Raw genomic sequence first — 25,396 nt, 5'->3', positions numbered from 1 at the left:
CATAAAGCAAAGTCCTGATGTTTGTCTTTTATACAGGAGAGGTGTTTCTAAACATGCAGTGAAAGAAAAAAGACACTTATGTCAAAATAACCACTCAGAATCCAAGCTAGTTTAAAAAGATAAGAATTTTTTCTTTGCTTTGGTTCTGTTTAATGAACTCATGAAGTTTAAATAGTGGAATAAATATAATCCATCACATGAGTGAGAGCTAATAATATGTAGTTCTCAACTAGTTTAATAGACTTGAAACTGGTATACCTTAAATAATTGCTAAAGTTTCATAATTGTTTAATGTGTAAATCTGGCTAGCACTTTCAAATGTGTGAAATGATAAAAACCCCAAGTCATTCTAATGTATTTTAAATACCTTCAAGCCCTAATGATATATCAATATTCAACAAACTGTCTAGTAGAAAAACAGCAATTTTACTGGGGAGAATGATAGAGTTATAAGAATAGCTACATGGTTAGCTTAGATGAAAATAGAGCTGATATGGGTGGAGGAATAAAATAAGGATAGGATAACTAGCAGAGACATAAAATAACAGACATCTAAATTTAGGAGCATTTGAATGCTCCAAACTTTATTTTCATTGGCTTTTGTGTAGTATTTCATAAAGTTATTTGGATGGTGCTGAGAGCCTATAGCAAGCACAGTCTTTGCACAACACTGTTCTGTAGGCCATCTTATTTTTTTTTTCCCTTAAAAGTTGTTAACAGAATAAGAATAAAGATTTTTATAACTTTTATTTCGCTTGGGCACAGCAGGCACAACAGTCGAGACTGCAAAAGTGGCATGTGAGTTTACAAGTAGCTATTTAATCCAAAAGGAAAATTTTCCTCATACAATTTCACCCTCTTCTGTTTATTGCCAAACAGGTCTCTCCTGCAGAACTGTCTGATGATCATTTGCAGCTTGTTTCCCAAAACCTAACTGTGGAAAATTAGTGCTGGAACTTTATGGCACTTTGACTGAACAAAGGAGGGAGAGTGCTTCTGTCCTCCTCACTGAAATACGCCCTGGCTCCTAAAACATGCAGGAGGGATGTGTCTCTCAAAAGGAGTACAAAGAGAGCGGGTTAGTGTGGGAGGAATGGTTTAAGATGGTTTCTGCCCTGTCATTCCTTGTCTGGGATACCACCTTACAAGCTGGGGCTGGCCTGATGTCAGCCATGTGAAGGTTGTACATCTGGTCTGAACAAATCCTGTAAGCTCCCTCTGGAGTCAGTGCAGGAAGATGAGCATGTCTGGAGAACTGATCCAGTTATTATTGTACCTGACTTGCAAAGTAGAAGGACTTTCTTCTTGCAGTCCATAATACAACCCTCAAGGGTTCTCTCTGACTAGAGACCTGCATTTCAGATGGCTAGAGCTAGGTGAGAGGAATCTTACTTTCCATGAAAAAATATCTTAAGGGTATACCAAAAGATTTTTTAGATTCATACTAGGAAAAAAATCAATGAGATTCAAAACTGTGCACCAAGTGAAGCTCACAGCTGGGAGTTTCCCCTACTATTCTTTATGGAAAATTTTATTCCTCCCACTTCAACCACTTGCTGAAGTATCATTGCAAATCTTGTTCAGGGAGTCATGGAAAACAAATACTCAAGTCCGTGTGTAGACTTGCTGTCACAAGTCTGTGTGACAGCAGCTTTATAGAGAAGACTATTCACATTTATTTCTTAGCAGTGTGTTATGCATCAGTCTTTATAAAAATCTCAGTCCATTTCTAGCTTTTTATACCTTTATACCTTATGCCATCTATACCTTTTTATAAAGGAAGGTTATTCCTTTCTAAAGAGTAGAGATAGGTGTGAGTTACCTGACATAATCCTCATAATTCTCAGTGATCAATTTCTTCAAGATCATAGAATCTGATATGTGTTCACCAAAGAGAGAGCTGGAGTCTGGAAATGGAGATCAGTCAACTGCAGGTTGGAAATTGGAGGGGTATTGTTCAAAGGACTCGAATAAATTTACCTCTCTGTATTTTCATATTATGAAAGAGAACTTACCTATTTGCCTTTATGGTGACAGCCCAAGAGATGGTAAATTGCTTCCTAAAGTGAAACAGAAAGGGAGAACTTTGCCTTGGAAGAGTACTATGGCAGCTCTTTCCTGGGAAGATGTTCAGAACTGTTCACAGAAAGATCTCAAAACAGGTAAACGAAATGTCGAGGAAAAAAAAGTAGGAAAAGAAGACATGAAAGGATTCAGGTAAACTCTGTGTGTTTACAGTAAAAATGAGTCACCACTTTCAATTTTTGCTTGTCTGTAATCTGGGCGCCTGAGTTGTTGCAGCAAAGAGAAGGAATTGTGTGCAATTTAAAAATAATTTGCACAGTTGTTGGATTGTTATAAAGGAATTCAGATTTGGTTCTTCTTTTACAAATCTTCTAATTGACTGATTGTTCATTTTGTAGAAATAAAACAAATATTTCTCCAGACAGTTCTGGTTTATACTCTGCACCTTCATGTACACACGTGTAAATGTACAACTATATATTTACTGATGCTGGTGGGTGGTCTGAGAATTTATTTAAAAAATTGACATTATATATCAGGTTCATAAAATGCTAAGAAAAAGAGACATTTTTGGATTATGAAAAATTTTCATCTACCCTTGGTACCTGCTCCAGCAATTTGAAAATCTCTTTGTTTGGACCCTTTGACAAAGACTGCAGGGTGTGTGGTTTAGAGAGGCAGATAAAATTTTGAAGATCTAAAAGAAAACATTTTTTTTATATTTTGTGATGTCTAGATAAATGAACTTTCCTACTCAGGAGGGAATGATAACTTGGCAGGGAGGAGATTAAGAACACTTCATTTTCTGTTTTCTAATATTTTTTAAATGAAAGGTTCTTTTCTTTTCAAAGCATAAGTCTCCGTGAAATTAAAGGCTTAGAGTTGTTTTTAAAAAAATTAGTTTATCTACAAAATATGGAGCCATGAAAGGCAATGTTTGTATTGAACAGCTCTGTCCATGAATATTTCTTGCTCCAGTACATATTGTAGAAAACGAAGGGCGATAGGTCATAGAGAGCATCTTATAATCAGTAATTTTATTTTGCTGTTTTTGACTTAACTGATTTAACTCCTTACTAATTTTCTTCATTGTGACATTTAAAATTTTTATTTTGGAGACACTATTAGTCTTTTGACCCAGTTAAAAGATATATATTTCCAAATTCTTGAAGCTGAGGTTTGGAAACTGTAGTACTCGACATGATCCCAGCCAAGGAAGTTTTCTGCTCTGTGAAGGCAATTGCATAGAATGTGTTTAGTAGCTCTGTTGTTCCTGGTAGCACCTCTTTTTGTTCCCTTTATTAAATGAAATTTAACAATTAGTTTCTGTTCCAGTTCTCTCCCTCCAAAGTGCACCTCAGCCTCTCTTTTTTTTTTCTCAGCTGAGTTGAGGAATCACAGCATTAGCAAAGTGCCTGGGCTGGTTCCCTGTGCTTCAGACTTCCAGAGTCTCTCTGCAGCCGGGGGAGCCCCAGCAGTTCCCCCTTGCCCTTCTGGTGTGGTAAGATTATACACAGCAGCATAGTGCATATAGCTCCCAAAAAACATTCATCTCCAGAAAAGTAGTGGTATCCATTTTCTTAAGTTTACTGGAATCAGGTTTTAAATTACATTATCCACAATATTTTAAAGATGTTTCATAATAATAGCACTTCGGATCTCAGTCTCCTTTTGTAAGCATAAGTGCTCTGAAATGTCAAATATATTTTCCTCAAATATTTCATTCTTATCACAAGGAAAATTGCATTTACATTGCCTACCATACAAAGGCAAGACCAAAAGCAAAATTTCTGGCATTGAGTGACTCAGTGAATAAATTGCAGCATTATTCCTCAGAGCACAGTTTGTTTGCACCAAGCCATAGGGAAACAAAAGAATTCATACTAATTCCTCCCTACAACCTCTTGCTTGGTGGCCCTTGTTCACCTCCCCCTGATTTTTGTGGGGTGGAAGTGTTTATGGTACATCTGCCGGGAACTGACTCACATCAAAAATGAGTAGAACCTTTGTGAGGCCGAGAGAGGTCCTGGCCCCATTTCATAAGGGCTTACTTTGTGTGAGCATGTTCCAGAAGCAAAGTGGGGAGGGCTGAAAATATCAAGACAAATTTGATAGAATTCTATTCTTTTATTTGGATGTTTTTCTTCTGGTCTCACTTTGAGGCTTACAAAAATAACTGGAGTTATTAGGGCAATGTCTCCCCTGCCTGCGCTGGATTCTCCACTTACAATAGAAGAATAAAGACAAAATGTTCAACACTAAGATAACAAGGACAGAAGACAGAACAGAGCTTTTGGAGATATTACTGCTCTGCAGCTATCAGTCTTAATTATCATTGTTACAACCCACTGTACCGTGAATCGAAGCTCTCTCCAACAACTTCTACATTGTCTTTTTTCTATTCTGATATTTCCTTATTTCTATTCTCATATTCCTGTTGGAATATTGCTTCTGATGCTAAGAGCAGTAAAACAATGATTTTCTCCCACTACCCCCCATGGTGAATTCATCAATACTACAGCTGTAGTGACAGGAAAGATTTGTAAGAACAAAGCCTTTCTACTAATATGAAATTATTTACACATTTTGTTCCCAAATGGAAAACACAATAATTATGTCAAGGTTTGCCCTTTGTCTAACAAGGCTTGGGGTAAGTGGACAAGCTAAGCTAGTTTCAAAGCTGACAGTAGCTTTTCCAGTTTTTTAGGATCCTACAGCTGATACTATGACAAAGCACAAGTCTTAGTTGTGCAGTTCCTATTAATTTAATTGCAATTTTGTAGCCAAATACCCTCTGTAGCACTAAGTGGTTCAGCCTCCATTACTAAAAGTCACAGATTAAAATCATTGCTCCTTGACTTCAGAGGGCTGATATTTTCTTTTCCTTAAAATAAATGAAATGTGCACTTAAGACCATAATAGTTGGCAACTTCTTCTTTAATTTGAAATACACTTTTGTTTAACTACAAGAGACAAACTCATCTGTTTCCGAGTGCAGTTATGCTATATCATTTTCTTATGGTGCAGTTAATTATATTTAAAATTCTTTGTTAAAATGAAAGACAATAGCATACAGTAAAAAATGAATAAAATAATAATTATACCTTTATAAAGACATAAAAGGAAAGCTTAGCTGTTACCCTAAAGGCAATAATTCTACTGAAAAGAAAAACATAGCATATTTTCAGCTGATGTAGCATTTTGAGCAGGTGAACATGCCTTCGTGCTTTAGAATGTCAGTAATTTACAGCAAACTGTCATGGAACAAAATAATTGGACAGAGAAATTAGTGTCAAACTTCTGAAAGTCTAAATAGTTCAGCCAGAAGGAGGGCTATAATTTCCAGCAGAAGACAGTAGCAATTGCAGACACGTTTAAGGATTGACTAAAAATCAATTAACATAAATAGCTGAAACATATTTTTGTAGCATTGAGTCTCTCAAGACATGTTGCCTCATGCAGGATTCATTTATTTCTATAATTTAATTCTCAGAAGTGTGCATCAGAGTGGAAAGTGTCATGTCAGAGATCTGTAATGGAATTATTTCAAAATCTTAAGTCTTTGAAACCTAGCTGTAGAGGGAAAACTTTAATAGTAGCATTAAAAAAGCTTAATGTCTTTGGCAGGAGTCTGTGAAGTCATCCGGGTATAATCAGCCGCATGAACTGCACGTGACAGTGTGATCCTGTGATCTGAACACTGAGCAAGAATGCTTCTTTCTGCTTCTGAAAGGACTCAGATGAGTTGTAGTGCTCTTCCATTTTTTAAAAGTAAGTCATTACATTGTGAATGTTAGTGCGTGTGGAGGTAGGGAAAGAATCTCACCTTGTCTAATACTACTGACGACCTAGTCTGTGTTTTGGGCTGAGACCACGAACAACAGTCTTACTCCTCTAAGTGATTAAATTTAAATGACCAAAAAAGTAGTACAGTAGAAGAAAAAAACATTGAAAAACTCTAAACAGTTAAACGTTTTGGTGTGTGCTTGCACACACGTGCATACATAACATGAGGTTTATACATTTGCACTAAAACATAGATGTACACAATTTTATTTAAATATTAACTGGATTCTCAGCTAAGCAAAATATTGAATCACAAATCTTTTTTTAGTAAGTGTTTGGACATCATCTTTGCTTTTTAAGCAAGAGAGCTTCTTGCCCTTACCCATTGATACCTCAGCAACTGAAATGCCAGCAAATGTCTTTGGGAAGAAGGAGGACTTTAATCACTAGATCCACCCAGAATGGAGTAGCGAGTTTGTGTGCTCACAATGTGAAAAAGACATTCCTTGCACATCCAGAGAAGTTCAACAAAGAAAGGTGTGATTGAGCAACCCTTTCAGACATACATGTAAGCTCCTTACTCAGCAAATTCTAGTCCATAACTGATTCAATGTCAGTACAAATAAATTAATTTTATTAGCTATCTTTTCTTTGGGAAAGCTTAGATGCTTTTCTGACTTCTGTTTTTCTTCTTTTCATCCTTTTTATTTTTTCTTTTGTCAGATTTTTTAAAATCTGGTTTATAAGATTGTAAGAAAAAAAGAAAAAAGAAAAAAGAACACAAAACAAAAACACATTAAAAAATACAGCATAGGAAGGATGTAAACGTGTGATACCAAAGCAGCTGAATTACTATCAGGAGCATGGGAGCTTTGATCATCCTGTCTCAGGAACTCAGAGTTCAAGAGAGGGTGCCAGCAAGGCTCTTGTTAGTGTTGTCCTTCAGGTTCACTCAGGCTGTGCAGTTTGTTTGGTTTCCAGGAGGTTCAGTACCTTGAACTTATTTTAACTTGGCAGGCTGTGAATCAAGGTAGCCATCAGTCTTCCCCCATAATAAATTATATTTAAATAGTTCAATTGTACTTATAACCCAGACAGCTTTTACTTATAGTCATTAGGCAGTTCTGCCTCCAAACATCATAAAATATAAAGAATGACTCCTCCAAAGAACAATATCTTTTAAAGTGAATGGTACATTAAACTGCATTAAACTGCTTCCAGTCCCAGGCACTTGATTTCTATTCATTTGTACTGTGGACTTTAGCAGTTTTAAGCTTGCTTTGGACAGAGGAATCTGTCAGGAATATAATCACATCAGTTATGCTTTCCTTCCTGATTCTGAAGGTACTTTCATGAGCCTACTTAATTAGTTACTGTACCCCTAGCATGGAGAGGATAATTGCTATCATGAGTCATGCATTAAGTGGGATCTGGAAATATCCCAGAAAGCATCAAGCTTTCTCAGATTTTCAATATTTGATGCTTCATGACTATTTTGGGGTTTTTAAGGATTTGTAGTTTCCTCTAGGAGTGAAATGAGGCAGAATATATCACAGCTACTCACAACAAACTAAAGGCCTCAGAGGCCCAGCACTAACTCTGCAGAGATGCATCTTAGCTTTAACTTTCCTCTCTCTTCCCTCCAAGCTTTTTCAATTATGTTAATTTCTTCCCATGTTCTCTGCTCTGCAGCACATGTTTATGCTATTGTACCCAAGTTCTTTTTTGTTTCACATGTACCCAAGAAGACTTAGCTCTTTTCCTTTGAATGAATGATAGAATCATTGGATATTGAGAGTTGACAGAAGGCATCACTTCTGCTTGTCACTTCACAGCTCACTCATCCCTGGAGCACCATCCATCTTCTCCAATGGAAGGAAGTCTTATTAAACAAGAGTGTCATTTGATCATCCATTTAAAACATTTTTTATGTGGCACATATGCAACAAGGGTGAATTTATAAAAAATATACCACGATGAGCTTTTAACTTTTCAGGGCTTGACTTTGTTTCAGTAAATTTAAATAAATAAATAAAATGTATGCATTGACAAAGCTACCTCACTGTCTACAAAATATTGTAATTATTTTTTCCCCACTATGCAGATGCTCCAGACCCCTTCCCTTAAAGACAGTAAGTCCTTGGAGTACAAAAATCTTGGACATTATAAGTTGTTGTTGCAACAAGGGTGGAGTGTCACATAGTTTGTACATTTAACAAAACTTAAATGTGCAGAGGACTAATGTTAGCAGATATCAAGACATATGAACTACTACCAAGGAAAATTCTTCTGATGTTTGCTTGGGTCTGAATTTATGCATGCCTGCTGGCATGCAAATTCCTGTAAGAAAGTAATACAATTGTAAGTACCTAAATATTTTGGAAAAACTAGGTAACTATTTTTTAAAGTATCAAGGAAATTTATTTTTTAATAACTTCTCTGAATTTACATAAACATGGTAATTGTGTCACTTTTTTGGCATGTGCTATTTGGATACACCTAAAAAAATCAATAGAAGAAAAAACACTGAAATCATTTATCTTTTCTAGGCCCAGAAATCTTGTGTTATTATATGGGAGAGGCAGTAATTAAACAGCCTGAAACACCAATTGTGATGAGAAAACACATGCATTTAATGTACTGTCCTGCTCTTTGTATCTGCTGTAGTGTCCTACTGTTTCATTCCTTCATTTTGGCTTAATCCAAAAGCTATTGAATTCAGTGGAAAACCACCCAGTGACTTCAGTAGGGAGTAAATCTAAAAAGTATTTAGCAGTACAGGATAAAAACTGATTTAGTACTTCATGTTATACATCTTTCTAATTTGTAGCCCCATCACAGTAGCATTAAACCAGAGTCAGAAAGTAAGAAAGAGGCAAATTAGCTTTCAGCTGAGGAGATCTTGGCTCTAAAACCTCACAATAGTTAGTGCTTTTTTTTTTTTTTTCCTTTTTTTTTTTTTCCTTTGTATCCAGTATCCACACCATGGAGTTATGGGCAGAGGGGCTGAGTTGGAGGTATGGACAAGTCACAACACAGTAGCTCTATAAAAACAAGCAGGTTAAAAGGTAGAGATTCAGAACACAGATAAAATTGCTCATCATAATTTTTGGGGGAAAAACATCACTGCTGGGTAGGTTTGTTTTGTCTTTTCAATGTTGAATCATACAGGTTTATTAGGTTATTCTGAAATCAGTGTAGCTTGATTTACCAGCTTCTCAGCTGTACATTCCTTTATTCACATCTTCCACTGGGGTTTAAATTGTTAAAGAAACTGGGTCAGATTTCAAGTATTTTTCTGTATTATATATTTGATAACAAATTGGGAAAAAAATATAAACATATGCTGGAAATATTCCCTCAGCAGCCTGGGGATGTCATGCAAAAAACATAGCTCTCACATGTTATGAGACATTAATGGAACCCAAATATTATTAAAAATAAATTTTAATTTTATTTTTAATTTATTTTATATGTTTTTATTATTATTATGTTTATTTTAATTATTTTTATAAATACTGTCAATAGCATGAGGTATTAGCAGGGTTTTCTCCTTAATGCTGTTAGATTAATATGACTCCACCAATTTTTACGTGTTTTCCATTCACACATTCAGGGGAAAGTAGCCTGGAGAACAACAAAAGCTCAATGCAGTCTTTGCACTTCTAGGACCATTTAATTCTCAGAATTTCAGCAGAGATTGAGAAAGCAATATGATCAGCTCTAAATTCTGATTTTATTTACCTTTTTTTTTCAGTATTTGCTGGTTACTCAGAACAGGCAACAGGGAAGAAAAGTTTGAAAAATACATCACTCTTTGAGCAAGGTTAAGCTTCTGTTCATGTTACTCTGATCAAGAAAGAAACCAGATTTTCCAAGACAAACTGTGTTTTACTGGAGTCTGGAGCTCTGATGGATGGTGTTCTTCGTGGGTTGAGCCCTTCATGGATGGTTATACTTTGCATGAGCGAATTCACAGTACAGATGACAGAGATAAATTGTGTGCACACATTCTTACCAGGACATTCCAGCTCCTTGATTTTCACTTCCATTCCCTGGTCTTAAATATGTTAAATCAAGATCTCTTTGTGATAGCTGTAGAGCATTTCCTGTTACAATGGGAATTACAATGAAATACAGAGGAAATTAATGAGTAAACTAATTTCGATTAATTCCTCCTCTCCACCAGGCTGTTGGAGAGCACCAGCACAGCTACAGCTTGCTCCACCTGCAGCTCACACTGCTCCTATCTCATTAGTCTGGCTGATTTCCTTGTATGGCAGGGAAAGTTCAGGACAAGATTTTTGATTCACCTGCTTTCACACTCAGAACATTTTGTGTCTCCCTAGTCACAGTCTCTGGTCTTCAGGCAGCCTGTATGACAAATGTCTCACAGAGAATCCGTCACCTTGGGAGCTGCTGTAATGGAATTTTTATGAGCCATCTAGCACACTCCTCAGCTAAACTTGCCTCAGGTACAGAAAGAGAGAGAAATAATAAATTACCAGGGTCCATGGACAAGTAGCAGGGACAATAGGCTGCCATTATGATGTAACTTACTCCAATAAAACACAAGACTTATAAATATTTGCATTTGTCTTGGGAGAAATTGGGAAGCTGCTGGAAATCACAAAAAAACCAAAAACAAACAAAAACAACAAAACCAAAACAATTCAGAGCCTGTTCTGCCTAGTGAGTCTGCCATAAAGCAATCTTAACTGAAGAGCAAATATGCTTAAAAATATGATATTTGTATTTTAAGTGTAGGTCTCACTGTTATCTATGGAGAAGGGAATAAAAATCAATGAAAATGGTAACAGTGTTTCTACTATCAGGAAAGATGGAAAAGTTTCTGGAAATGAATTTCCATGATCTATACTGTGGTGTGAGAGAAAGGACTACATTAGAACCATAGAATTATGTACTCTGAAAAAGATCTCTAAGATCTTTGAGTACAACCATTACCAAGTAAGAAACAAGTAAATTCTTAAGAGACATTGGGGTTATCTACATTCTAGAGATTGTTGCCTATTTAATCACTTCATTCTAAAATTTCATATATGTTGTATATTGGATGCCCAGAAGTTTCAACAAAACATGATGTTTAATTCTATAGGTTAGCGTACAACCATGGTGCATGTAGCAGTCAGGAAGTTCACAAACAGAATCTAAAACAGAATAAATTTCTTAGCAGAGATAGAGGAAACATAAATCTGGATGTTGGCCTTTATTTCAATATTCTTTAAATAAAAGTGACACATAGGCAAATAGCAGAGATGTGCAGACATGACCTTAGTCTGACAGCCATTCCCCAAAGACAGCACCTCCTCCAATGGCAGTGCTTAAATAATGTTGCAGAGCACAAATAATGTTGCCCAGTTAGCCCTGGGCACATGCCTGCTTCCTGGCGTGGGGCTTGAGCTGACAGCTGAAAGGGAAAAGGGTGGGTAGAGTCACGTGTAGTCATTTCCACATTTTCTACACACCTTTTTTTTGTTGCCTGTTAAAAGGGCCTCTGGAACATATTTTTTGCTACTGAAAACTACAAAATTCATTGTTCCACTCCAGGGTGTTTGATTTTTTTACATAATGAATATAGTGAACAGTCTGTGGTATATGCCAACAGACCATCCATGAAGTCCTTGGATAATTCAGACCCAAATGGTTTTATAGTTGATGTTGAATTTACCTCCTGAAGTGTTTGTAACATCAGTAAGGAGTCAGGCAATTGGTACTGATGTGATTTAGAAACACCAGCCCCCAGCTGGGTGCAGTGTGGTCATACCAGAACATGAGTAAATACAGCTAAGTTTACTTAGAGCCCTAACCCCAGGTTGAGCTGTGAAAATTGCCAAGGTTCTTATGAAATGTTAGTTTGGCCTTTTGTCCTGACTGAAAATAAGGTAGTGGCTGAAGCCTGGATATAATTGCTGTCTAATGATTAAGGCTTTGAAGTGGCCTGAGGACAAACAAGACAAGAGAGGATGACAGAAATGGGTAGAGCAGCTGTTAGTGCAGCAAAGGTGTCTTTTTTAATTCAAAGGACAGTACCTGAAATCTGGAGTGACAAATGTGAAGTAATCTGCCCTAACCTAGAGTCTGACCCATGGCACTATGAGTGAGGCTGTGGGTGTCTATCAAGCTTTTGCTTTCAAGAGATGACAAGCCTTACTAAGTTGCCATTCTGCACCATCTTGTAGTCCTGCAGGTATCTGTGACATCCTTTATAAAGCTAAAATGCAGTGGTGCCACTCTGAGGGCTCACTGCAGCAAGCTTCACATAGTCCATAAAGTTTTGGATAGAGGAAGGAATATACTAATGAGACTTAGAAAGGGAAAGGAAGGTCACAGTGGCTCACAAGGCATCTGTGCTACCACAGAGTGAAACGAGCATGAGTTGAAATAGAAGGAAGGAACAAAAAAAGTGTGAAGGTTATTGAGACTGATAAGTTTATCTTGGCCTCATGAAATTTCCACTCAGGGTCAACTCTTTTGTTGACTCAGTGACAATCACACAATAGCTGTGGGATGAGGTTGGGCTGGACTTTTCCTGAATTACCTAGGGTACTCTGTCACAGAAAAATTCACAGGGAACTTGAGTCACCTTTGCTGTTTCTGTGACTAGCAACAAGACAATTCCACCCAATTAAAGGAAATCACACAGCAGTTCTCACAGGAATAAATATATATATACCTCAGCCACAGTTTTTCAAATATGACATTGTAAAGCAAAATATTCACCTGGTATCCAAAATTCACTCCAAGCAAAAAGAAACATTCCCATTCAAAATTATTCTTGGAAAATAAGCTGTGCCTCACCAGTAGTAATATCAAAGACCAAGATTTAAACCAAGCAACATGACACTAAATCTATTCCTTACAGCACCTTGATAGCTATGGATGTCATATACCTGGATTTCTGGTCTCCCACAACATCGTACTCTCTGAATTGGAGAGACATGTACATGGTGGATGGACTGCTTGGTGGATGAGGAATTGGTTGGACAGTTTGGACAGCCTCATCCAGAGTGTTGTGGTCAATGGCTCAGTGTCCTGATGCACGTTGGTGACAAGAGGTTTCCCTCAGGGGTCCATGCTGGGATCACTGCTGTTCAATATTTTCATCAATGACGTAGATGAAAGGATCAAGTACACCCTCAGCAAGTTTCCAAATGAACCAAGCTGAGTGGTGCAGCTGACATGCCAAAGGGGTGGAATGCCATCCAGAAGGACCTGGACCAGTTTGAGCAGTGGATCCATGGGAACCTCCTGAATTTCAACAAGGCCAAGTACAGGGTCAGGGCAACACGTTATATCAATGCAGACTGGGGGGTGAAGGGATAGAGAGAAAACCTGCTAAGAAGGACTTGGTACTACTGGTGGATTAAAAGCTAGTCATGAAGCAGCAATGAGCTCTGGCAGCCCAGAACGGCAACCTTATGCTGGATTGTATCAAAAGAAGTGTGACCAAAAAGGTTGAGGAAGGTGATTCTCCCCCTCTACTTGTCCCTGGTGAGACCCCATCTGGAGCACTCAGTCTGTCTCAGGTCATGAAGAAAGTCCAGAGGAGGATTACCATAGGACAGGAACAGTACTGCTGTGAAAACAGGCTGGAAGAGTTGGAGTTGTTCAGCCTGGAGAAGACTCCTGGGAGAATCTATTGTGGCCTTTCAGTACGTAAAAGAGACTTAGTAGAAAGATGGGGAAAAAACCTTGTAGCAGGGGCTGTTGTGACAGGATGAGGGGTAATGGTTTTAAATTAAGGGAAAGTTTTAGATTTAGACTACATGTAAGCAAGAATTTTTTCCCCTGAGGGTGGCAAAACACTGGAACAGGTTGTCCCGAGCCATTATCTCTGGAAACACTGACAGTGAGTTTAGATGGAGCCCTGAACAAGCTGGTTTGGTTGAAGATGCTCCTGCCTATGGCACAGGCGTTACACTAGGTGACCTTCAAAAGTCCCTTCCAGCTGCAGCTATTCTTTGGTTCTACGATAGTGTGCCAGCACTCCAACAATCAACTAAATGAGGTTTTAAAGAGCAAAGTTTCTGGTTTTATTCCCACAAAGTTACTACATACACACACTAAGTCAAGTAAGATGCATTAAAATTCTGAGGCATGTGCCAGATTATTGCATTGCTCCTTTGGGTTTCTTTTTGTTTGACATTATGCATGTGTGTAAATGATTCTTCAGTGAGAAGGCCATATGCATACTCCAGTTTGATGGGGAAAAATTAGGAAACGTGTGCAGTACATGAGTTTTGGCAACAGCTTCTCCCAAAGCCCTATTTCACACAAATTCTGTGTTCATTGCCTGTTTTTGACAGTGCATGCAGGAAGGAAGATCTGTTTACTATTTAACTTCATTACTGACTTTACTTGAGGAAACTAGGTTTTCAGCTAACTTGCAGTTCCATTGTTATTGCATTAATTTAAACTCTGTATTGAAGAATTTGTTTTCAGCTGTAGTTTTAGGGGCTATTCAACCTTTTCTGTCAAGCATTTAACTCTTTATATATATATAAAGAATAGTTTTTCTCCAATAGGGAGAGTCTTTGAGGCTTATTGCAACTTTTTTGATGCAAAATTCTACCCTCTATTGTATCATTCCACATGTTGGAAAGAATTTTTAAAGTATATCTTTTACTTAGTAGCATGCAATTATAGAACTTAGTTTAAACTACTCCTTTTCTTTTAATAATGTGTTGTGCATGGTTGTGGCTACTGCTGTTCTGACTTCAAGAACAATGAAAAGGTTGTGAGTGACCTATAATCCCAAATATGTTTGGAAAAGCTTAATTAGAGGCAATCTTTAAACAGAAGCAGTTTGTATTCCAAACTTCATGCCATCTTAATACTACATGACAAATCTAGATTTGCACACTGAGGCAAAATCCTGACCTTTATTTGTGAGATTTGTGTGACACACAGAGGCATTGACACCCCAGCATTCTTCTATAGGCTGGACCAGGGATAGGACCAGAGCAGGTCCCAGTCAACCCCATGGATGGAATGCTGCAGGAGGTGGCACAGACCGCTGCTCATGGCACCAGATCTCTTTTTACTAAAAGTGGGTGCAAGGCTGAGATTAGATTTGAGCTCCACAGTCTGAAGATAACTTACTTCTTAAAAATAATAAAAAAAAGAGAACGTTTAATTAATGATTTTTTTTTCTTTTTTCAATGGCCCAAAATATGCCTGTGTAGGCAGTCCTCAGCAAACAAAGGCATCCGTGAACTCAATTTCTTTTTCTGCACTAGGGAGGATTTCACTCTTCATGTTCCAATTTATCATTCCTGGTCATTCTCTCTTGAGTGCTATTAAGTAACCACTGAGGACAACAGGAGTACATTGTAGGGCAGAGGGCAGAGGAAGAAATGAGGGGAAACAAGGTCTTAATCTGGGCTCCTCTTTGGAGGGAGCTGGAGACTGGACATTTTTCTCCTTAAGGAGACTACATTGCAGGTGGGAGCCAGACAATGTACATACCTTGGCTGTAACCACAAGGAGACAAATGGAGAAGATAAACTGTGCAGCTGCCAGGACTATTCAGTACTGAGCTACCTTTGTGTCCAGTACAGCCTGTGCACTTCAAGTCGTACAACATTCAGCTCCAAATGAAAAGGCCCTGCGTTTTCTCCATGTAGGAAGCATGTTATCCACTATGATACACGCTGAACTCAATATACAGAGGGAACAAAGGGCAAAAGCTTTGTTGATATTGTTTCCTTGTCAAAGCCCAGTGGGTCTGGAGTGCTCAGCTGTCTGACACATCCAAAAGGTGATGACCAATTGTTAACAATCCTGTGAGCAGCTTCTCCCGGCAGTTCTCAGAAAAAGCAGTGCTGTGACGACGGAAAGGCACAGGATGTTACGGGATCCGTCTATGGCTTCTGGGATGTGGGAAGCAGAGAGCACTCTGTTTTCGGAGGATGCATGGCTGTAAACAGGAAGCTTTGCAGGGCACAGCTGAGTCCTTGGGCTCAGTGCAGGACAAGGGGAGAAATCTGCTGAAACAGGTAGTGGCAGCCAGCAGGAGCTGTCAAGGCATTCGGATTTCCTGAAAGTACATCATTCAGCCTTCTCACTGACAACCAGCCCATCAGGCCAGCTTATGCACTGTTGTGTTTTCAAACCACTGAAAAAGAGCTGAGCTCTGAAATCTGGAGGATTTTGGAAGCATACAAAATGTAAACACCTGCTCCCTCAAGACTTTCCACTTCGGAAAGCACCTAAGTTAACAGTGAGTTGTTAAACCAACATTATGCAGAACTACTGCCAAAATTTCATTGAATTAATTTACTACTAGTTCAGTTAATTAGAGTCCAAATCATTTCAGCCAACTTCTGACATAAAAGGTTTGACGAGCTGCAGGAAAACTGCACAGGAAAGGGGAAGGAATGGGATCCCTAGAGTGCTTGAGCAGATCTCCTCTGAAACACCCACCAGTCAAAAAATTCAAATAAAATCACTTGTCAGAAGAACCTCATATTTTTGTCTGTGCAGTGAAAAAGAGCCAGGGCACTTGCATAGCACAGATTTAACCTTCTGAGTCCTGCCCCTCCCTCTTCCTCAAAAATCCTGTTGCAAAATCCATTCCCCAAATTATTCTAGTTTTGCTGGCACTAAGATGTATGAATTTAATAGGCTGACAAAGCATCATGGGAAAAGATAAGTGTTCCAGCACGTCCACTATTGTGTTTTGTGGTTTGGGCAGTCACTGTTGCCAAATGACCACTAAAGAAAGCAGCACATCTGACAACAATGTTATGCTACAGCATTATCGAGTAGAGAAAAACACATCAGTTTTGGAGTTTACATTTTAATCATTACCCCAAAGACAATTTTCTAAGACAAAGATAGAAGAATGAAGAAAGGAACTGCAAGGCTATGTCTTACAATTTAAATTTAATGCACTCACCACAATGCCCTGTGTTTTTACCTTCTAAGGCAAGCAGATAAAATTCAGGAGTCAAAAAGGATCTTCATCCTGAGCTGGCCACTTGCTATGAAAATTTCAATAACAAAGGCTGGCTCAGGAAAATGATCCTGCAGGTAAGAGCTGAATATGTAGAAATGCTCTGTCCTCTCACCTACAGATCTCACACTACTGCTACCATGGATCCTCCAGGGGAAACCTGGCAGAAGCTGGCACCCAGCACCTTTCCCCACAACTGAAACTTCCTATGATTTGTCATCCTTCAGTAAGACCTTTAAGAAATAATACAGCAGTCTTTTATAAAATCTGTGTTATAAATAAAAGCTTACATTATTTGGGTTAGGAAATAACAAATAAATTGTAATTTTTTTATATGAAAGTTAGCTGTCCACTATGATTTATATACTTTTCACAATAGATTTTGAATTGGGAAATAGGAGGCAGAGAGGGGAGGAGCAGAGAGCCTAGGAATGGGAATAATGATTAATAACACACAGTTTGCTCTAATAGAAACTGAGAAATATATTGTCTTTTTAAGGCAAGAAATATTTTGCAAAAATAATGTGTTTCTTTATGAGTAGTCTGTTTGGTCAGATCTGTCCCCTAAAAATTGTCACACCTCTTGAAACACAAGAATATTCCCGAAATCTTTTTTAAAGTGTAACCCTCAAAAGGCAGACAACAAATGGGGACGGGGCAGGAGATGAATCCTGGAACACCAGGAACTACATAAAGTGCATATTAACCCATGATCCTTTCTTCAGGTTTAAGCAAATATCTAGGCACCCACATGCTATTTTGGTATTTTCTGCACAACAGCTCTTAGTTGGTTTATGTTCTACCAGTATCTCATTAGTTACAGATGGAAGAAGAAAGGAGGTTTTTGTCTACTGAAGGAGCCTATAAATCTCTCTCCATGACTTCAAACACCTGGCTCTGCTTACTACACTGACAACTAGCCCAATGCTGTCTCTAGCTCATTCTCTCCTACACTATAAAACTTTCCTACTTTATCTCTCACCTGTCTCTCATAACTACTCCTTAATAGGTACCAGGTGGCTCCAGGGACAGTTGAGGCTGACTCTTCCGATCACAGACATTAACTCCTTCCTTGCTTGACTCCACATTATCAGTTTATGGATTTGGGTATGCTGCCTGTGATTAGACCTAAAATAAGGTAAAAGAACTAGGAAGAGTCTTATGATCCCACAAATTAGATGTTACCATCCCCTTTCTTTCCACCAGACCAGTGAACAGAGGAGTGGATTCAAAGGCATGACATCTCCATTTTGTTCTCTGTTCTGTCACTGAACTGCACACAACCCTGTCATTATGGAAATGGAAAGATTTGATCAACCAGACATTTATAAATTAAATACTATTTTCACATAAATGAAATAAAAGAGTGGTATGAGAACCATAAAATATTCTGAATAAACATATCTTCATGATCCACAACAACAACAAAAAACCATCACCAATAACAGAAAACAAACAAACACAACGAAACCCAAACCCAAAAACTAAGATAATATGAAAAAGCATGATGTGGACTATAAAAACACAAAGGATTTATTTTCAGGTAATTGTAGCAGTCACATGCTGCATTCCTAACTTGTAGCATCCATTTCCTTGTAAATTGAAAGTCAAATTAATTTTTAATTGTGATCTGCAGCTGACATATCCAGGACATAAGTGATTTCAGTTTCACCTATACTGACCTTTGTCAAATTCAAGTGAATCCATTCTTGGCATCTTTTTCTTGCTATGTTTCACCCTGTTTTATATTCATGATGTTACAGTTAATTTTATCCTCTGAAATCAAAGTGCTTCTCTCACTCTGCTATCTTTAATTGTGTTTAATGAGGATGAACTCTTGGATACAAGACACACAAGAGATCTACAAGACAAACATTCTTATATATTTAAATTGTTGTATATTTAAAATTTTTCAAAATAAATGACAGGCAAAAAACTCCCTAAAACTAAAACAAATAAACCATAACTTCATATAAATACTCTGCAAATCCCAAATGAGCTACAGTGAGCATTTATGCAATGTGGGCTAAGTACAAAAAGTAGACACTCGCTTGCTGAGGGTGAACCTGTCTGCAAGCACGCATGAGGAAGGGTTGCAGTGAGATTGCCACAACCCCCAGCAGCTGCCAGCCCATCAGCTGAGCAGGCTGTGATGACATGTGCATAATGGGGTGCTTTCCTCTCCGCACCAGAATCGTTTCCTCCAGATGTGAAAAGTGCTGTAGAACTTTAGTGTCCTTGAACCCCAAGATTAAAAGTCACTGGTCTGATGGCTTATGGAGTTTTTGGCTTTGGCTTAGTGGCCTGAACCATCTGCTTGAATGACCACATTTCTTTTCCAGTGTGAATCTGTCATCAGGGCAATTAGACGAGGCACATAGGCTGGAAATAGCATATAGCATATGTGCTGCCCAGCACAGAAAGTTTCAGACTGCTAGCAAGCCACTGGCTAGGATGGACACTTGTTTGGACACTTATTTTCTTGAGAGGGAAAATATATGTGGTTGCCTTTCTTCTGAAGGCAATCAAATATATTATCCTTCCCAAGAAAATAATAAAACTCCAATAGTTTTCCCCTGGGTTTAAGGGAAGAACATGGGAGATGTGTGGTGAGGTAAAGATGATTTTTAGTCTTTTTTATTATCATTTTCTTTTGTTTGCATTTCGTAACAACTTGGGGAAATTCAGTGGTTGAAATTAAAAGAAAAAAATACAAAGCTTCCTCTTACATGTCGTTTGCTAGGAGAGAAAACATACCCATGCTAAAAAGATGAAAAGTTTTAAGGGAGGAGAAAAGAGAACTCTAAAATCAGGAACAGTTTAGTTCAAACATATAACCTGATACAGGGGGGTGTGTGTGTGTGTATGTGTGTATACATACACGGTATAGGTTTGTAATTTATGTCTTTGTGTGTATTTAGCTACCACCCCTAGCTAGAATTTTCTTTGGTGGCCTTGATGGAGTATACTTGTGTGACTGAGTCTTTTAAGCCACTTATCCTTTTTTTTTTTTTTTTTTTTGCTTTGGGCTGGAGATTTTCAGTTTCAGTTTTGTGTAGTTCCTTGCATACACTCTTGTTTTCTGTCTGATGGTGCTGAGACAGTAAGGTTCTCCTTGCTGTATTCCAGACCTACATCTATTACTTACTGTCATGTGCTGCGCTCCAGGTATGCAGATGTCTCATATAGCCATGAAGATGGAAGAATGGAGGAAATCATACTATCCTGGCCAGCTGGCTTGCAAAGTTGCATATTTCAAGCCACACATTACTTTAGAAGTGACTGCAGAAGAAGTCTAGTGTTTCCCGTTAAAGCACGAGGCTAGAACTATGGTTGGCTTTTGGGGTTAGTTGATTCCATAAAAAACACAAGAGCCTCCTCACAGATCTGAGACCAAATGGCACAACATGAAAAAAAAAATTACATAATGCATCTTAAATAATAATTCATTCTGAAATGACAATTGCTATTTAACAAAACCATTTGCTTTTGTGTGTGGTTAAAGGAAGCTGGATTTAGTCATTCCTGTACAATCTTTAGTAATGAGTCCCAGATATTTCAACCAAAAAAGGCCAGTTTTCCAAAGAAAGGTAAAAGATAAGGAGAATTTTGTGGTGTTTGGTGTCACCAGTTGCAGCAGCTACCCTCCTAAACTGCAATGTAAGTCATGCCTAGTACTTAAACATGCAAACAATTTTAACTACATGGTAAATTTTCTTTATACTTGGGTGCAATGCAACTATGATGCACTCAGTGATCCTTATGGGTCCCTTACAACTTCAGATATTCTATGAGTTTGTATAGTTTGCATTCTATTCCAAAGCTGTTCAGTGTCACATATGTCATATGTGTCATATGTCACTATATCCTTAATAAAGGGGACCAGAAGACTTTACCAAATTTAGAGGAGTGGATGGAAAAAAGTTAGTTTTTTCTTTTGTATGTGTTATATTTTCACGAAAAAGAAAATCCTTAAAATAGGATTGTATGGCTCATAATTTACTGTATATTTAATGTAAACAAAAATATAGGAGCAGCTCATTTTTCAATTCATAATTAAAAAATCAAGTGATGGGTTTTCCTAGATGCTTGTCACAGAAATTGGGGAAAACCATCACACTTACACCAGCAGCAAATGGGTGAAGAGGGCATCACTCTCCATTCAGCTTTTATAGTAACTCATGCTCTTCTCTGCTGCTCACAGTTAAGGGATCTGTGTAGCTGTGAAGTACCTGTTCCACTGTGTCCTAAAATGGAACCAGCTGTAGGATTCTGCTGTTCTACGTAAACATTATAGAACCATGTTCTATAAAATCTCTGCTGTTTTGAGGTCTTTTCATCATACATACACATGACAAATTTTATCCTTAAAAGTGTCCAGTGTAAATGATACTTTTTTTCTTAAAGTACATAAATAAAGTACATAAGTATTTTTTCTTCAAGTAAGTAAATAGCCTTACTTTTTAGAATAAGAAATATAATGAGGAGTATTAAAACAGCCTACAACACCATAAATATTATCCTATTTTATTTGTAATATAAAAGGCTTTCAGCTGGTTTCAAGAGCATAAATAACATTAATGATCTATTAGGGTAATTCATCAGTATACTCAGATGACCAACTAAAATGAAAAAAGATGAAAACAAATGTTCTTAAAGAACGACAGTTTTATAAAGTACAGTTTGAAAGGAAATCACTTAGTTTACACACTAAAACTGAAATCAGCATCTGAATATTATATAGTCTATGTTACTACTCAGAATTAAGGGAACAAGAAAAACTATCATCCAAAGCAAGGGAGCTAGACAAGAAAAATTGAAGTAGTCCCATGCTCCTGACCACTGAGGAACTGGTAACACATAATTTGTGTGGCATTATGAAATGCTGAGCAAGTCTCAGACCCAACAAAACCATGCTTTTTATTTTTGTGTGTGTGATTGTCTCCTGCCAACTAAGAACAAGCTATATTAACACTCTATACATCTATTAGGAAAATATACTCCCAAGTTTCTGTGCATTCTTATCTATTCATTTGAGAAGCCTCCTCTTTTCTCGATTCCTTGCCACAGCAGTGGGATGAAGTGCATGATGTTGCTGCCTTTTCCTGTGGTAGAGCTGCTCCTGTGCCTTTCGAGGAGTGAGCTCCAGGGTCATGGGCTGTCCTTCAGGAAGCTTTGTTTCCTGCACTGGCAATATTTACTTGAAGATGACAAGTCCATCCTTCCAACAGGATGTAAGTGATGTGGGAGTCACACAGCATGAAATGCACTTGGTAATTGAAGCCAGTCCTGCTTAGGGCTTTGAGAGGAAGCACGAAGCCTTGCATTCTGAGTTGTCAATGGGGCACCAGTGAAGAGAAAAAAGACAGACTCTCATGTTCTCTGTCGTCTGTGTCACTGGGTAGATGGGCTGCTGTGATTTGAAACAGCCATAAATGTGATCTGAATGCTGCAGAATTCTGATTGCAGTTTCAGCCTCTGTCTGGCTTTTCTCTGTGGTCTTACATCAAGGCAAGATGGTGTGAAGCAGGAAAGAAACTCATGGACAATACTGAATGCAGGAACAGGGGTCCAACTATCAGCTGACAGCTCTTACATACATCATCTTGTCACCTGTTTTCAGACTTCTATGAAGGCAGTCTATAAAAATTTACACAGAGAAAAGAGTAATTCTTCTTCTATTGAAGATTCTTTTCTAAAAAACATGGTGCTGTTTTTAGTGCCACATGTACATATGCTGTGTATCACCTACATGATGTTTGTTTTTCCACTTTTTCCACTTATTGCCTGGCTGAAAGCACTAGCTGTTCAGAGTAATTCAACATTAATGTAAAACCTTAATTACAACCTTATGCTTCTGAGAAGACACTAAATAGATAGAGGAGAGGTTATACTTTTTCTTCACTTCACCAGTGGTCTTGACTCCCCCACTGAGATGAGCAGCCCCTATGGACTTGCTCTCAGGGCTTAACCTGCCAGCACACTGAAGTCACTGTCCTCCATAAACATATCAGTCTATGTTCAGAAAAGCACACTGGTGTAAACTTTTGTCCAGTGGAACTGTCATTCACAGAAGGATTTTTACAGACTTGGAGTACTTGATGAATTGTAGGTAGTCTGTAGATCATTTAGTTGCTATAGGTAAGCCCAAAATGAGGAGCTTTCCTGGATCAGGTGCTGCCTGGGTAAAGGCAAGGAGTCAGCTAAACTAATGCTGGCTCTGTGACATCATGTTAAACATCATGTTTAAAGTGTGCCATAATGCTGGAGTAGTGGTTCTGCCAGCTTAGGCAGATGGATTTTGAAAACGTCAGAGTTTACAACCTGCTTCCAGCCTCTGCTCCTTGGCTCACTTTACCCTTTGAACCATGTGTGAAATTCTCCACATCTACACTGCAGATCCAGGAGGCCCCAAGACAGTCACCAAATGTGAGGGATCCATATTTCCCAACCCTGTGTACTGACATGATCTATGTCTTAATGCTTATAACCGAAGCATTCAGACAAGTTATGTCTTGTAACACCATCTGAAGAGATAATAGAACTGAAATCTACATCTGCAGAGTAATTGTGTGGAGATTTTCAGAAAGTGTGTTTCTCACTATAAAGTCTCAGAGAAACTCACAGAAAGGCAAGAAAAAAACACTTCATTTTTCTACATACACCTTTGTTGTAATAAGTAATATTGATCAAATATTTATCTGACATTTTTCTGTCTTTTCTATCTTTCATAGTGAGATCAGCTGTGACTTAGGTACATCTGCAGCTATTTCTTTTCTCTCAGATAATATTTGTTTTGGTTAAATGGAAACCCACGCTCTATCTGGTTTGCTGAGACAGCTACTCCCTTGTGATTGATAGCATTTGACTTTCATGTTTGCATACCTGAGGCTGATGTCTCCTGTCTTACATGACATCAAAGGGAGGCAGCACTGCCTGGCATCTTAATTTGTGGCTCGTGCTCTCTGTGCTTGGCTGGGCCTGGAGACCTGCCCTTGCTGAATTTTCTTCCTGTCACTGTGTGTGTGCTGAGCCACCTTGGCCACTGGCATCCTCCCACACAGGGAAGGTTGCCTGGTGTCAGGGGAGTTCCTCTGCTTTCATCTTCTGATATCCACGAGATAAGGCCGGGCACATGCCAGAGCATTTTCACTAAGCCTTTAATGATGTGCAACACTTTTCTTGGGGGTGGGCTGCTGTGGGGGTGAAGACAGTGACGGTGGTCACAGGGGTCTCAGGATGAGGGAAGAGATGAGGATCTGACTCCATGTTACAGAAGGACTGATTTATTATTCTATGATATATATTACATTAAAACTACACTAAAAGAATAGAAGAAAAAGTTCTCATCAGAAGGCTCGGCTAAGAATAGAAAAGAATGAACCAACAAAGGTATGTGCCTTGGACAGAGAGAGACCCAGCTCTGCCGTGATTGGCCATTAATTCCAAACATTCACACGAGACCAATCACAGATCCACCTGTTGCATTCCACAGCAGCAGATAATCATTGTTTACATTTTGTTTCTGAGGCCTCTCAGCTTCTCAGAAGGGAAAAACCCTAAGGATTTTTAATGAAAAGATGTCTGCGACAGGAGACCTCAGGTCTGTCCATGTCCAAGGATTCAGATGACATGACAATGACTGAGCTTGTCAAGGCTTGCACAAATCAGGCTGTGCTGTCATATAAAGTGAATTGAGTTACTTGTACACTCAGAGGTTGATAAGAGGTTTCCAGGAAATGTCAGGATCATCTTTTTATTTACCTTTTGATAATGCCCCAGGCACCAGCAATGACTTAAACTTCTTCTCAGAGATGATGCAAAGAGTGTGTACTACAAAAAACCCTTGAGCACCACAAAAAGGGTATGAAAGAAAGGAAATACTGCTCCTATGCTGACAAGCTATTCTAGGAACATAGGATTGGAAAGGATCAACTCAGTCACTAAGTTGAGTGCACCACAGCCATGGGCTACAAGATGTTTTGGTGTTCACAGAGCACCTACTTCAGAGTAGAACTCAGCACATGAATTTTGTGCCTAAATGCCCTTAAGTGTGAGACTCAAGATCCAGCAAAGATTTAGGATAATCTTGTCTAGAATTTTCAGGGAAATGTTTCTTTACCTAATACCCTGTCTACTGAAAGAAGGTCCTACACCTGCATGAGGGAAAACCCAGATATCAAGCAGCCTGGTGGAGAATGGATTAAGATGAGCCCTGGAAAGAAGGATTTGGGGTACTCCTTGATGGGAAGCTCAACACCAGCTGGCAAGGAGCATCGGCAGTGCAGAAAGCCAGTGTCCTAGGCTCCATCCAAATCTGCATGGAGAGAAGGTCAAGGTGATTCTTCCCCTCTACTCTGCTTTGTGAGACCCCAGCTGGAGTATCCTGCATCCAGCTCTTGGGCCTCCAACATAAGAAGGACATGGATCTGTTGGAGTGGGTCCAGAGAAGGGGCACAAAGATGATCAGAGGACTCGAGCACCTGTCCTGTGAAGTCAGGATGACAGAGTTGGGGTTGTTTAGAGAAAAGAAGGTACAGAAGAGACCTTGTAGCAGCTTTCTGTTATCTGAAGGGTGTTTACAAGAGAGAGGCAGAGGGACTTTTT

Source organism: Melozone crissalis, unplaced genomic scaffold, assembly GCF_028551555.1.
Source record: "Melozone crissalis strain CALT ecotype California unplaced genomic scaffold, PUWL_Pcris_2 ptg000027l_1, whole genome shotgun sequence".
Lineage (NCBI taxonomy): Eukaryota > Metazoa > Chordata > Aves > Passeriformes > Passerellidae > Melozone > Melozone crissalis.
The sequence above is the reverse complement of the archived record's forward strand: the minus strand, read 5'-3'. Positions refer to the sequence as shown.